Here is a 15,294-nt window from a genome sequence, read left to right on the forward strand (position 1 = left end):
CCCAGAGAGGTTGTGGAGTCTCCTGGTGTGGAGAGCTTCCAAGCCCAGCTGGGCACTGTGCTCCTGGGCAAGCTGCTGTGGGTGCCCTGCTTTGGCAGGGGGTGGGACTGGCTGAGCTCCCACCCAAGCCCACCATGCTGGGGCTCTGGCACACACAGGCTTTCCAGCCTGAGTAGCCAAGGTGGGTGCTGTACCAACAGTGATGCACAAGCCCTGCCAGTGGGACATGGTGATGGTTCCTGAGAGGCCAGGCTACAAATAAACCCCACAGCCACGACATGAGGAGAGGAATCTTTCCCCCCAGGACCAGAATGAATGAGGTACTCATCCTGCTGGCAGCCCAGCACCTAATCTTTCTGCTGTGCTGAGTAAGGGCCAGTTCTGGATGAGGCAGAGACCCCCAGCAGAATGTGTCCTTTGCAAGTGGCTGCATGGGGAACTTCCACCCTTTCCTTTCTTCTTGTAAGCCTGTCAAATCCCAGCTGTGCTGAGCTGGGTGACCTGCTGAGGTCCATCCCAGCCTGAAGCTCCCTCTGATCCGAGGAAGCCTTGGAAAGCTTTCTCCTGGCCTTTCTACTACATGCTGGCTGAACATCGCTTCTCGGCCTTTGGGCTAAGATCAAGTGTAGGATCTGTTCTTATCAGCTTAATATCTGATACATCCTCCATCAGAGGACTTTTGTTTTGGGTTAGGAACTGGCTGGAGGCTGAGCCCAGAGAGTGGTGGTGAATGGTGCCACAGCCAGCTGGCAGCCAGGCACCAGTGGTGTCCCCCAGGGATCAGTGCTGGGCCCCATCCTCTTTAACATTTTCATTGATGATCTGGATGAGGGCATTGAGTCAGTCATCAGCAAGTTTGCAGATGACACCAAGCTGGGAGCAGATGTTGGTCAGTTAGAGGTCAGAAGAGCTCTGCAGAGGGACCTCGACCGACTGGACAGATGGGCAGAGGCCAACAGGATGGCATTCAACAAGTCCAAGTGCCAGGGGCTGCACTTTGGCCACAGCAGCCCCATGCAGAGCTCCAGGCTGGGGTCAGAGTGGCTGAGAGCTGCCAAACAGAGAGGGACCTGGGGGTGCTGATTGACAGCTGCCTGAACATGAGCCAGCAGTGTGCCCAGGTGGCCAAGAAGGCCAATGGCATCCTGGCCTGCATCAGGAACAGTGTGGCCAGCAGGAGCAGAGAGGTCATTGTGCCCTGTGCTCAGCACTGGTTAGGCCACAGCTTGAGTCCTGTGTCCAGTTCTGGGCCCCTCAGTTTAAGAAGGACATTGAGAGACTTGAAGGTGTCCAGAGAAGGGCAACAAGGCTGGGGAGGGGTCTGGAGCACAGCCCTGTGAGGAGAGGCTGAGGGAGCTGGGGTTGCTTAGCCTGGAGAAGAGGAGGCTCAGGGGAGACCTTCTTGCTCTCTACGTCCAGCTGAATGGAGGTTGTAGCCAGGAAGGGGTTGGTCTCCTCACCCAGGCAGGCACCCAGCAGCAGAACAAGAGGACACAGTCTCAAGCTGTGACAGGGGAGGGTTAGGCTGGAGGTGAGGAGAAAGTTCTTCACCGAGAGAGTCGTTCGTCATTGGGATGTGCTGCCCAGGGAGGTGGTGGAGTCACCGTCCCTGGAGGTGTTCAAGAGGGGATTGGATGTGGCACTTGGAGCCATGGTCTAGCCATGAGGTCTGTGGTGACAGGTTGGACTCGATGATCCTCGAGGTCTCTTCCAACCTTGGTGATACTCTGATACTGTAATTCTTTCCCCTGAATAACCCACCCTGCAAGCAACTCCTGCTTCTGCAGTACGTGCTGGTGTAACTGGGACGAGAGCCCAGCCCGGGACCTGCGAGCTCCCCGCCAGGCAGGACAGCAGGGCAGCTCCCCCGCCTGCCGCACGGGGCTCTCCCGGCGAGCGCTGCCGACCCCAGCTGTGGGGAGCCAGGCCCGGGAGGGCAGAGCTCGCAGCCAGCCTCCTGCTTCAGGGGCAGAGGCAGGGTCAGGTTTCGGGATGGATGTAAGCACAAACTTGTGAATGAACCCTTCTCCTCCTGGAGGGAAGAGAAAGGCATGCCAAGGCTTACCACGGGGCCGACGGCATGCTTGCCAAAGGCCTGCTCCACCTGCTCAGCCTCTGCTCCACCTGCCCAGCTCTGCTCCTGCCCAGCCTCTGCTCCTGCCCAGCCTCTGCTCCACCTGCCCAGCCTCTGCTCCTGCCCAGCCTCTGCTCCTGCCCAGCCTCTGCTCCACCTGCCCAGCTCTGCTCCTGCCCAGCCTCTGCTCCTGCCCAGCCTCTGCTCCACCTGCCCAGCCTCTGCTCCTGCCCAGCCTCTGCTCCTGCCCAGCCTCTGCTCCACCTGCCCAGCCTCTGCTCCTGCCCAGCCTCTGCTCCTGCCCAGCCTCTGCTCCACCTGCCCAGCTCTGCTCCTGCCCAGCCTCTGCTTCTGCCCAGCCTCTGCTCCTGCCCAGCCTCTGCTCCTGCCCAGCCTCTGCTCCACCTTCCCAGCCTCTGCTCCTGCCCAGCCTCTGCTCCTGCCCAGCCTCTGCTCCACCTTCCCAGCCTCTGCTCCACCTGCCCAGCTCTGCTCCTGCCCAGCCTCTGCTTCTGCCCAGCCTCTGCTCCACCTGCCCAGCCTCTGCTCCTGCCCAGCCTCTGCTCCACCTGCCCAGCCTCTGCTCCTGCCCAGCCTCTACTTCTGCCCAGCCTCTGCTCCACCTGCCCAGCCTCTGCTCCTGCCCAGCCTCTGCTCCTGCCCAGCCTCTGCTCCACCTGCCCAGCCTCTGCTCCTGCCCAGCCTCTGCTCCTGCCCAGCCTCTGCTCCACCTGCCCAGCCTCTGCTCCTGCCCAGCCTCTGCTCCACCTGCCCAGCCTCTGCTCCTGCCCAGCCTCTGCTCCTGCCCAGCCTCTGCTCCACCTTCCCAGCCTCTGCTCCTGCCCAGCCTCTGCTTCTGCCCAGCCTCTGCTCCTGCCCAGCCTCTGCTCCACCTGCCCAGCCTCTGCTTCTGCCCAGCCTCTGCTCCTGCCCAGCCTCTGCTCCACCTGCCCAGCTCTGCTCCTGCCCAGCCTCTGCTCCTGCCCAGCCTCTGCTCCTGCCCAGCCTCTGCTCCACCTGCCCAGCCTCTGCTCCACCTGCCCAGCTCTGCTCCTGCCCAGCCTCTACTTCTGCCCAGCCTCTGCTCCTGCCCAGCCTCTGCTCCACCTGCCCAGCCTCTGCTCCTGCCCAGCCTCTGCTTCTGCCCAGCCTCTGCTCCACCTGCCCAGCCTCTGCTCCTGCCCAGCCTCTGCTCCACCTGCCCAGCCTCTGCTCCTGCCCAGCCTCTGCTCCACCTGCCCAGCCTCTGCTCCTGCCCAGCCTCTGCTCCACCTGCCCAGCTCTGCTCCTGCCCAGCCTCTGCTCCACCTGCCCAGCCTCTGCTCCTGCCCAGCCTCTGCTCCACCTGCCCAGCCTCTGCTCCTGCCCAGCCTCTGCTCCTGCCCAGCCTCTGCTTCTGCCCAGCCTCTACTTCTGCCCAGCCTCTGCTCCTGCCCAGCCTCAGCTCCTGCCCAGCCTCTGCTCCTGCCCAGCCTCTGCTTCTGCCCAGCCTCTGCTCCTGCCCAGCCTCAGCTCCTGCCCAGCCTCTGCTCCTGCCCAGCCTCAGCTCCTGCCCAGCCTCTGCTCCACCTGCCCAGCCTCTGCTCCTGCCCAGCCTCAGCTCCTGCCCAGCCTCTGCTTCTGCCCAGCCTCTGCTCCTGCCCAGCCTCTGCTCCACCTGCCCAGCTCTGCTCCTGCCCAGCCTCTGCTCCACCTGCCCAGCCTCTGCTCCACCTGCCCAGCCTCTGCTCCTGCCCAGCCTCTGCTCCACCTTCCCAGCCTCTGCTCCTGCCCAGCCTCTGCTTCTGCCCAGCCTCTGCTCCTGCCCAGCCTCTGCTCCACCTGCCCAGCCTCTGCTCCTGCCCAGCCTCTGCTCCACCTGCCCAGCCTCTGCTCCTGCCCAGCCTCTGCTCCACCTGCCCAGCTCTGCTCCTGCCCAGCCTCTGCTCCACCTGCCCAGCTCTGCTCCTGCCCAGCCTCTGCTCCACCTGCCCAGCCTCTGCTCCTGCCCAGCCTCTGCTCCACCTTCCCAGCCTCTGCTCCTGCCCAGCCTCTGCTCCACCTGCCCAGCCTCTGCTCCTGCCCAGCCTCTGCTCCTGCCCAGCCTCTGCTCCTGCCCAGCCTCTGCTCCACCTGCCCAGCCTCTGCTCCTTCCCAGCCTCTGCTCCTGCCCAGCCTCTGCTCCACCTACCCAGCCTCTGCTTCTTCCCAGCCTCTGCTCCTTCCCAACCTCTGCTCCTTCCCAACCTCTGCTCCACCTTCCCAGCCTCTGCTCCTTCCCAGCCTCTGTTCCACCTTCCCAGCCTCTGTTCCACCTTCCCAGCCTCTGCTCCTTCCCAGCCTCTGCTCCTTCCCAGCCTCTGTTCCACCTTCCCAGCCTCTGCTCCTTCCCAGTGTGACAGATGGAGGAAAGGGGAAGGAAGGGGCAGAGCAAGGAGCATATGAGCACTGGTCCCCTGGGCTTGCTTGCATCTCACTCCTAACATGATTCCAGCAGGATGACCTAAGATGGATCTCATCCCAGGTCCTCTGCTTCAGCCACTCATTTTAAAAGGGGCTCAAGATGCTCTGTGGAGGAACAGGCTGGAAAGTGTCCAGAGAAGGGCTGTGGGAATGATCAGAGGACTGGAAGCCCTCTGCCATGTGAGGACAGGCTGAGAGAGCTGGGTGGAGACTCCCTTTGTACAAGAAGTCCCATGGAAAAGACAAGGGGTGATGGGGCCAAGGTGCTGCTGGGGAGCTTCCCATGGGGCTCCAGAAGGAAATGTTTCCCCCTGAGCAGAGCTGGACACTGGAATCATCTCCCAGGGGAAGTGGTGGATTCCCCTGCTCTGGGCAGCTGGAAGGCTCAGCCTGCCAGGGTGCTGGGCCAGCTCAGTTCAGCTCCACCATCACCTAGAAAGGTTGACCAGGTGATCCCTGGGGTCCCTCCCAACCTGGCATCCTGTGATTCTGTGCTCTCAGGTTGCTCAGAGCCACCTCAAGCCTGACCTTGAATGTCTGCAGGGATGGAGCCTCCACCACCCCCCTGGGCATCCTCTTCCACCACCACCTCAGCGAAGAGCTTCTTCCTCACATCCAATCCAAATCTACCCTGCTCTGGTTTCAAAACACTGCTCCTTGCCCTGGTGCTGCATGCTCTTGGAAACAGTCCCTCCCCACACCATCTGGAGCCATCTCCCAGGGGAAGTGGTGGATTCCCCTGCTCTGGGCAGCTGGAAGGCTCAGCCTGCCAGGGTGCTGGGCCAGCTCGGTTCAGCTCCAGCATCTCCTGGGAAGGTTGGGCCAGGGGATGCTTGGGGTCCCTCCCAACCTGGCAATCTGGGATCCTAAGCCATGCCTTGATTTCCAGCCCCACCTGGGAGCAGATGGCCAGGTGGTGGTTGGAGGCTTGGTCAGAGGCAGGGCAAACCTTGGGCTCTGCTGCTCAGAGCTCGGCTCGCTTGCTGCGGAGGCAGGTAGCTATATTTGCTGATCTGACATCAGGTTCACAGCAGCCTGTCCGCCCCACTGTTGTGCAATCCCCTTTTGTGAGCGAGAAGCAGACTTTCCATTCCTGATTTAGTGAACTTTTGCAGCTCTGCTGGGCTAAAATACGTGGTGGGTGAGACAATGAAGCTCCCACGTGGCGCTGAGCCCTGCCCGGCATCCCGCGGGACACCTCCTGCTTCAGAACCTTTCCTGTTGACACAGGGGATAAAATAAACAGCAGGGGCCTGGAGGACAGCAGGCTGCAAGAAATAAGAGCAGCCTCATCGTGCTGCAATTCAGTGCATCTCAGGAAGCTTTGAAACTCAAGCATCAGGCACGAGGCTTGAATTTCTGCACCCTCTCAAGCTTCTCCCCCCAGAAATCTTTACTCTGAAGTGATTCTACTGGGCAATTTGCCTTTCTTTCCTCTGCTGCTCTGTGTTTTGATCCCACCTGAGAAAGCAGCCAGGAGCAGCTCAGCTTTTTCCTTGCACCCTGCCTCCTGAAGGTGTGAAACCAGAAGTGTCAAACCTGATGATCCTGAAGGTCTTTGCCAGCCAAAAGCTTCTGTGAAGCACATCACACATCAGATGTGATCTCATCTGGGAGCAGGGAAGTGATTGCTCCTCTGTGCTCAGCACTAATGGGCCACACCTTGAATACTGGCTTCAGTTTTGGGGCTCTCACTCCAAGAAGGATGTTGAGGGGCTGGACTGGGTCCAGAGGAAGGCAACAAAGCTGGGGAAGGGGCTGGGGAGCAGGGCTGGGGAGGAGCAGCTGAGGGAGGATCTAGAGCTGTTTAGTGTGGAGAAAAGCAGGCTGGGGGGAGACCTCATTGCTCTCTACAGCTTCCTGACAGGAAGCTGGACCCAGGTGTGAGTTGGTCTCTTCTACCCTTGTAACAAGTGATGGGATGAGAGGAAATGGCCTCAAGCTGCCTCAGGGGAAGTTTAGGTTGGACACCAGAAAAAAAAAAGTCTGGAAAAGGGTTCTCCAAGCCTGGCACAGGCTGCCCAGGGGAGTGGTTGAATGGCCGTGCCTGGAGGTGGGCAGAAGATGCAGAGATGTGCTGCTGAGGGCCACGGTTTAGCAGCAGCCTCGGGAGAGTTAGGGCAGGGTTGGACTCAACGCTCTGAAAGGTGTTTTCCAGCCAAAAATGATTCCACAGCGTGGCAAACGGGCACAATAAGGCCTCTTCCCTTTACAGGGTGAGTGGGGGCAGGGAAGGCAGCCTGGGCACTCAAAGCTGCAGCAAGTCAGGATCTGGACTGGAAAGGGAGCCCCCCCGGGTTTCACTCACACGTCCTCTTGTCACCGCTGCTCGCAGGCTGTGCCTCTGCACAGGCAGCTGCCGTGCTTAAACCTTTCGCTCTGAGCCCTGGCTCACCGTTGTTCAGCACTGGAAGTCAGGGAGGCAAAAATCTGACCCAGAAAGATGCTGAGGTGTCCTGATTGCAGAGCCGTGGGGCTCCTGGGGGAGGCCAGGCCTGGGTCTGCAGGGCTTGGAGGTGTGCCCAAAACCTGCCGCAGTCAGAAAGCAGGGCAGGGAGGGAGGCTCTGCAGGAAGCACAGGTCTCCAAGAATCAAGGAATGGAGGTGGTTTGGCACATCTGTGGGAGCTGGGGGGGACAGGGGACGGAAAAGACAGCTGCTGGGCGTTGGTTGCATGGTTTCCCCTTGCAGCAGTCGTTCCGCCCAGCAGTGCCCACAGCAGGCTGAGGGCAGAGGCACACAGCAGCCAGCATGGAAATCAGATGGAAATTAGCTTTGCAGTAGAGAGAGCTCTGCATTATAGAACAGGATCATAACACCATTTTGGTTGGCAAAGACCTTGCAGATCATCCAGCCCAGTCGTTCTCTAACTCTACCAAGGCTGCAGCTAAACCGTGGCCCTCAGCACCACATCCAGGCATGGGGATCCAGCCACCTCCCTGGGCAGCCTGTGCCAGGCTTTCAGAACCCTGTCAGGGAAGAAGTTTCTTCTAATGTCCAACCTAAACCTCCCCTGGTGCAACTTGAGGCCATTTCCTCTCATCCTATCACTTGTTACTAGGGAGAAGGGACCAACATCTACATGGCTCCAGCCTCCTTTCAAGAAGTGCTTTAAGGAGTGCTTTAAACTTCAGTGGTTCTGGTTTCTCTGCTCAACTGGAGCCAGCAGGGAGCACTTGCAGCCCAGAGAGCCAAGCAGAGCCTGGGCTGCAGCAAGAGAAGTGTGGCCAGCAGGGCCAGGGAGGGGATTCTGCCCCTCTGCTCCACTCTGCTGAGACCACAGCTGGAGCTCTGGGGCCAGTTCTGGAGCCTCTGTGCCAGGAAGGATCTGGAGGGGCTGGAAGGTGTCCAGAGAAGGGCCACGAGGATGAGCAGAGGGCTGGAGCTGCTCTGCTGTGAGGACAGACTGAGGGAGTTGGGGTTGTGCAGTCTGGAGAGGAGAAGGCTCTGAGGAGACCTCATTGTGGCCTTCCAGGATCTGAAGGGAGCTCCAAGAAAGCTGGGGAGGGACTTTTGAGGGTGTCAGGGAGGGATAGGACTGGGGGGGGATGGAGCAAAACTAGAAATGGGGAGATTCAGATTGGCTGTGAGGAAGAAGTTGTTCCCCATGAGGGTGGTGAGAGCCTGGCACAGGCTGCCCAGGGAGGTGGTGGAAGCCTCCTGCCTGGAGGTGTTTGCAGCCAGGCTGGAGGTGGCTGTGAGCAACCTGCTGCAGTGTGAGGTGTCCCTGGCCATGGCATGGGGTTGGGACTGGCTGAGCCTTGAGGTCCCTTCCAGCCCTGACACTTCTGTGATTCTATGAGTCTAGGTTCATTACCAATGACCTGGGCACTTCTTACCTGAATCCTCCCCATTGTCTCCAAAGTCTCAAACAGTGCTTTAAGCTTAAGTGGTTCTAATTTCTCTGCTGGGCTTCCAGCTCTGGAAACAGCCAGGGGGCCAGGCTTTGCCTTAAGCACATGCATGCCCTACCGGCAACAGTATCATCAGCCTCCTGTTTGGAGGTAAGGAAGCAGTTCTAGGCTTAGGGACCCAGCTGAGTTTCTCTTTCAAACCAAACTATTCACTTATTAGAACATGAACATTAGTAACACAGGCTTTGAAGATGTTCTTGAATGCTTCCTTAATCTCATGGGCAGTGTGGTTCCAGGGATTTACAAAGTGATGCCATTGTAGTGCCATCACACTAATTCTCTTGCACGTTTCACTACCAACCTGAACAACTGGAGGCTACACTTGGAGGCCAGATTTTTGAACATCATTACAGGCCTTGTGGCAAATTATTTTCTCTAGTGTTGTTTATCTTCTTATTAAGAAAACACAAAAGCAACACAAATGAAAGTTGGTATTCGGTGACTTGGGGGAAAAAAACTCAATCCAACAATTATGCACTTGACAGATCTCTTATTCACCTGAGGAGTCACAAAATCACCAGGAATGTCAACATAGCAGCAGCTTGGATGGCCATACATGCTGGTTCTTACAGCCTAGAAGAGAGAGAATCACAGGGTAAGGGCAGGAGTTGATCTGTTAGAGGGTAGGAGAGCTCTGCAGAGGGACCTGGACAGGCTGGACAGATGGGCAGAGGCCAAGGGCAGGAGATTGAACACAGCCAAGTGCCAGGTTCTGCACATTGGCCACAGCAACCCCAGGCAGAGCTACAGGCTGGGGGCAGAGTGGCTGAGAGCAGCCAGGCAGAGAGGGACCTGGGGGTACTGGTCAATGGTAGGCTGAACAGGAGCCAGCAGTGTGCCCAGGGGGACAAGAAGGCAAGAGCATTCTGGCCTGCATCAGGAACAGTGTGGCCAGCAGGAGCAGGGAGGTCATTGTGCCCTGTGCTCAGCACTGCTCAGGCCACACCTTGAGTCCTGTGTCCAGTTCTGGGCTCCTCAGTTTAAGAAGGACATTGAGACACTTGAAGGTGTCCAGAGAAGGGCAAGAAAGCTGGGGAGGGGTCTGGGGCACAGCCCTGTGAGGAGAGGCTGAGGGAGCTGGGGTTGCTTAGCCTGCAGAAGAGGAGGCTCAGGGGAGACCTTCTTGCTCTCTCCAACTACCCGAAGGGAGGGAGGTTGTAGCCAGGAGGGGGTTGGTCTCTTCTCCCAGGCAAGCAGCATCAGAACAAGAGGACACAGCCTCAAGCTGTTCCAGGGGAGGTTTAGACTGGATGTTAGGAAGAAGTTCTTCATAGAGAAAGTGATTGGCCATTGGGATGTGCTGCCCAGGGAGGTGGTGGAGTCCCCATCCCTGGAGGTGTTTAGGCAGAGCCTGGCTGAGGCACTTGGTGCCATGGTTGAGTTGGTCAGATGGTGTTGGATGATAGGTTGGACTTGATGATCTCAAAGGTCTTTTCCAACCTGGTCTATTCTATTCTATTCTATTCTATTCTATTCTATTCTATTCTATTCTATTCTATTCTATTCTATTCTATTCTAAACCCCCTTTATGAATAATATTTCTTTCTGCTCTTTCCAGTCTCTGGGGTGGTTTTTCTTTCCCCCAGCCCCCTGGGGCACATAGAAATATCCTCTTTCCCTCTGTGGCTCAAAGTCATGGAGTGGATTTGGGGAATTCCTTCCTAAACACCAGCCTGGATAAAAATAATTGTGTGCTAAAAATAATAACTCAGTGCCCTAACCCTGGCACCCTGCATGTGGCATCTGCAGGATCCTCAAAGGTTTGCCAGGGAAATCATTTCCTAAAAGAAACTCCACTCAACAGCTTGCCTCTAGATGAATGTCCCCTCTGTGATGTTTCCATTTGTCTTTTAAGGCACTGGATGCCTCAAAATGAATGGAAGCTTTAGGCCTGAAGCCAGAAGCTCTGTGATGTGGAGGTGCTGACCTGCTGAGGGGTGGGTGCTGAAGCATTCAAGGCCTCGGTCACCTTGAGGTGTGCACAGCTGCTTCTTGTGGCTCTGCCAAAACAGCAGAATGCTCATCAAGCTGCCCTGGTGCTGCTGAGGAGCTGACACTGCTCCTTGAGAGGGTGGCTTTTCCAAAGGGAGCCAAATGGTGAGGGGTCTGGAGAACAAGGAGCAGCTGAGGGCACCAGGGCTGTATAGCCTGGAGAAGAGGAGGCTGAGGGGGGACCTCATTGCTCTAAGGTCTCTTCCAACCTGGTCTCTTCCCCTTCCCCTTCCCCTTCCCCTTCCCCTTCCCCTTCCCCTTCCCCTTCCCCTTCCCCTTCCCCTTCCCCTTCCCCTTCCCCTTCCCCTTCCCCTTCCCCTTCCCCTTCCCCTTCCCCTTCCCCTTCCCCTTCCCCTTCCCCTTCCCCTTCCCCTTCCCCTTCCCCTCCCCTTCCCCCCTCTTCTATATCTCTATCTCTCTCTATCTCCATCTCTCTGCATCTTCCTGAGAGAAGGTTGCAGTGAGGTTGGGGTTGGGCTCTTCTCCCTAACCTCAGGTGATGGAAGGAGTGGAAATGGCCTGAAATTGTGCCAGGGGAGGTTCAGGTTGGAGAGGAGGGAAAATGTCTTTGCTGCAGGAGTGGTCAGGGATTGGCAGAGGCTGCCCAGGGAGGTGGTGGAGTCCCCAGCCCTGGAGGTGTTCAAGAAAGGTGTGGCCATGGGGCTTGGTGCCATGGTTTGGTGGCCCTGGTGGTGTTGGGCTGCTGGCTGGACTGGATGATCTCAGAGGGCTTTGCCAACCCAAACAATTCTGTGGAACACCTCTATGAGAATACTCAGCAGGCTGCTCTCCTGCAAAGCCCTGCTGCTCCCCAGGAGCTGAGCTGGACACCGCCTGATTATCTCATGGATGTGTGAGGGCTGAGCAAGGGAAATCTGTGAGGCCTGGGGGATGTGGCATGCAGGGTGCCCGTATGGAAGCACCCCAAAGCTCACGTGGTGCTGGCCTGGCTCTGCTGCCTAGGGCTGCTGCCACCCAGCTCAGCCATCCCGGCCCCGGGAGTGGCAGCCCTTGCAAAGGGAAAAACAGCTGGGGAGTAACCAGTTCAGCCTTTGGGCTTTCATCTACCTACCTGGGTGAGTCAACACCCTTCTTTTTCGGTGAAACAGGATGTACAAGGCCTCCCACTGCAATGGTAATTAGGAGGCAGACTTCCATATAAAGCCCAGCGCCAGGAGTTGTGCCTGAGCTGATCTGTGTGCAGAGGTGAGCAGAGCTGACCCAGGGAGCTCCAGCTCTGTGCCAGGAGCTGCTTCTGCACCCTGTACCTTTTTGAGCACAGCAACCCACCCTAAAGGAGAAGCTGCAGTGAAATGGGGCTGGGGCTGCTTTGAAACACTTCAGTCGTGGGGGCAGGCATAGGATCATGGAATTACAGAATGGGTTGGCTTGGAAGGGACCTTCAAGAGCATCCAGTTCCAAGCCCCCTGCCGTGGGCAGGAACACCTCACACCAGCACAGGTTGCTCAAGGCCTCATCCAACCTGGCCTTCAACACCTCCAAGGAAGGGACATCCACAACCTCCCTGGGTAACCTGTTCCAGTGTCTCCACACCCTCACTGCAAAGAATTTCTTCCTAATCTGCAGCCTCAGCCTGCCCTCTCCCAGCTCAAAGCCATTGTCCCTCATCCTGTCACTCCCAGCCCTTGTCCAAAGCCCCTCCCCAGCTCTCCTGTAGCCCCCTTCAGGCACTGGAAGGCTGCTCTAAGGCTCCCTGGAGCTTTCTTTTCTCCAGGCTGAACAGCCCCAGCTCTCAGCCTGTCCCCACAGGGGAGATTCTGGAGTGCTTTGATCATCTTGATGGCCTCTTCGGGACCCTCTCCAGCAGCTCCAGGTCCTTCTTGTGCTGAGGGCACTAGAACTGGACGCAGTGCTGCAGGTGAATTCTTAGGACATCCTGCTGGCCTCACTGCTTTTGATGCAGTCCATATAATGTCCTGCTTCCTAAGCACAAGGGAAATAGGAGACATCTGCACTCCTGTCCCCTGACACCCCCAGCCCATCCTGGGATGCCTTATGGCAGCCTTACCCTTGAAGGAGCTTGATGCTCCTTCCTGCCACTTCTTCTCCACTCCTCACTCTGCTTGCAGCCTCGTTCAGAAGGATCTGACACAAATTCCTTCCACCAAAATAGCTCCGATTGCCGAGGCACTCGCATTTGCATTTGGTCTGGGCGGAGAAACCCATCCCACAGCTTGGGTGATGGAGCACTTGACACCGAGTGAGCTGCGGCTGTGGCAAGAGGTTGTGCCCGTCCCTTGGAGGGTGAATGAACCACGTGTGATCCCCAAGAGGCTTGTTGTGAGCCAGGGAGTGAAACAAGGGAGAGATGGCAGGAAAATTGCAGGTCATCACGATGTTGAAGGTCTCCATCTGGGGAGAATGGAGACACTCCCTGAGGTGTTACACCCAAAATCCATCCTTCAGCGTCCACAGGAGTCCAGGAGACTCTCAGCCTTGTTGTAAATGGCTATTTTTTCCCCATGCCGCAGCCTTCTGCCTCCCCTCCTGATCCAGAAAAGGTGCTGGCTCGGAAAAGCCTCAGGATGGTGTTTAAGGAAGGGGAAAACCACAGACATGAGCTGGAGCTGGGCCAGCCCGGGGCAGAGGAGGCTCCGCGGGGGCCGCCTCGCTGGAGAGGGCTCTGGGCTGCGGAGCCGCTCTGCCCTGACCTGAGGTCTGGGGGAGGTCACGACAGGCTCGCAGTAAGGGCAGGGGGGTGATTTTTAACATCAGGGTAATTATCTAACGAGCCCCGGGAGCGGGTACCGAGGGCTGTGGCGGAGTTCCCAGCACCGCAAGTGTGGCTCTGGGGTCCGGGTGCTCGTCGGCTGCCCGCCACCCCGCCCAGCACCCGCAAACTGCCACCTCAGAGGGCATGGCTGAGAGGAGCGGGAGGCGAGCCCGAGCCCCAGCACCGGCGGGAGCGCAGTGCCCGCTCCCGGCGCTCGGGAACCGGCTTCCCCGTTATCTCTCACGCCGCTGAAGCCGGCTCGAGGGGGCCGGGCCCTGAAAAGCCCTTAATCGACCCGAAGCACAGGGACGCCGGCGGGAAGGGGAGGTAGAGTGTGGGTGGGTGAGGGGAAGGCGCGCTCCCGCCCCGCGCTGCAGCACCGCTCGCTGCAGCGCCGGGGCCGCGCCGCGCCCCCCGCCGGGCGTGCTGCAGCGCGGGGCGGAGCCTGCAGTAACAGGCGCGGAGAGCGCCCAATGACAGGGGTGAAGTGGGCCGACGGGCGGGCGGAGTTGGCCAATGAGTGCCGAGAGGGCGGGGCGAGGTGGGGAGGCGGGGTTTGTAGGGTAGCGTGTGGAGGTTGCTATGGCCGTGGCTGGAGAGCGGCCGCGCCGCCGACCAATGGGCGTGCGCGCGGCTGCGGAGGGACGTGGTCGGCGACCAATGGGAGTGCGGCTGCCGGAGGCGGCGGGGGCGGTGGCGGCGGCGGCGGCGGCGGGGGGCGGAGGGCTCGGTGTGGCGCTAAAGGCGCGCGGCGGGCGGGGGGCGGAGCGGCGCGGTGCTGAGGAGCTCCGGGCACGGCGGTGGCCGGGCGCTAACACAGGTGAGAAGCGGCGCGGCCCGAGCCCTGCCCCCGGCTCCCGGGGCGGGCGGGATGGGGGTTGGGGGGGACGGGACACGCCGGGTCCGCGCAGCCGGGCCCGCCCGCGCTGGGGGTGGGGCGGGGGCGGCGGCGGCGGGCCCGGCACACAAAGACCCCCTTGTGTGGGCCGCGCCGGCCCGCCCGCCCGCGCCGCCGCATCCTCCCCGCACCCTTCCCGCATCCCCCCCTCCGCTCCGCCGCATCGCCGTCGCTCCCGGTTCCGTCGGTGAGGGGAAGGTGGCCATTTTCTCCCTTTCCCGCAGCCTCCTCGGCGCGGGGGGGAGGGGGCGGCGGCGGCAGGGCGGGGGGCGGCGGGGCTGGGGCCGGGCTGCGGCGGGGAGGGGGCCGCTCCCGGGGCCCGGCGGACCGAGCGGTCCCGGCCGCCTCCTTTGTCCTTCGGGGCGGCGGGGCCTGCGGCCCTGCGAGGGGGGCTCCGCGGCAGCTCCCGGGCATCAGCGCTCGGCTGCCGCGGGCGGTGCGGCTCCTGCGGCTGCCCCTGTCCTTGAGAACGCCCGGGCTGCACCGGGGGGATGCCGGCGCTTGCCCCCGCCCCGCTTTTGTGCGGAGCAGCGCGGCGTGTCTAGGGGCTCTCGGCGCTGCTCGGCTGTCGGGAGCGCTGGATTCCTGCATGGGAAATGCGCTCATTTGGGTATTTCATTTGAATGCCATTGTGAAGCGAGGAGCCCGGGGTTGAGTGAGCTGCGGCTTGCTCGGCTTCTGCCGAGGGTCTTTTGTCATGGAATTAAAAGCCCCAGTGGAAAGAGTGACCCTGAAACCCTCCCTGATTTCCCCCGCTGCCGGCTGCGTTCTGCGGACACTCCGTCCTTTCATTTCGGCCTTAAGTTCCACTGGGGGACGAGAATGGTGAATTTTCTCGTGGGAGCTTGGCCTCTGCGTTTCACTTCTCGGTGCGGGGAGATCGAGGTTCCCACAACCGCGGGGGGCTGTCCGGCCGTCTGTCAGAGGTGGCCAGGGAGCGTCCCCAGCCTTCACCCCGCACACGAGGGCAGCAATGGTGTTTCAGGTCTTTGTTGGGATTCAGCCCTGGCACGGTGGCGGCAGAAAGCTTTCCGAATTGGGGCTGGAGTCTTGGAGAGTGCGTTTGTAGGCTCCTTGAGCCAAACGAAGCATTCCTTGCCTAAGATCTTTGTTTTCCTGGTGGAGGAGCCCAGCTATCACTTAGAGTGTCCTCTCAACGATCCCTCTTTCTTCATTGAGTTTTCCTCTCCGAGGCTCTTCTGAAATACTTTAAAGGTTGAGTCATCGCCTGCTGATTTGA

General features: G+C 59.6%; 1 protein-coding gene and 1 pseudogene across 1 annotated transcript in view; both read left to right on the top strand.

The window, feature by feature from the left end:
• Positions 1–593: 593 nt before the first annotated feature.
• Positions 594–702, top strand: LOC128898251 (U2 spliceosomal RNA; annotated as a pseudogene).
• A 13,167-nt stretch (positions 703–13,869) lies between these two features.
• MYH10 (myosin heavy chain 10) overlaps positions 13,870–15,294 on the top strand; it is a 154,935-nt gene continuing 153,510 nt past the window's right edge. The window contains exon 1 of the mRNA XM_054171087.1: positions 13,870–13,976. The gene's annotated coding sequence lies outside the window, so the exon portion shown is untranslated. The remainder of the gene's footprint in view (positions 13,977–15,294) is intronic.

The sequence above is a fragment of the Dryobates pubescens genome, chromosome 20, assembly GCF_014839835.1.
Source record: "Dryobates pubescens isolate bDryPub1 chromosome 20, bDryPub1.pri, whole genome shotgun sequence".
Classification (NCBI taxonomy): Eukaryota; Metazoa; Chordata; class Aves; order Piciformes; family Picidae; genus Dryobates; species Dryobates pubescens.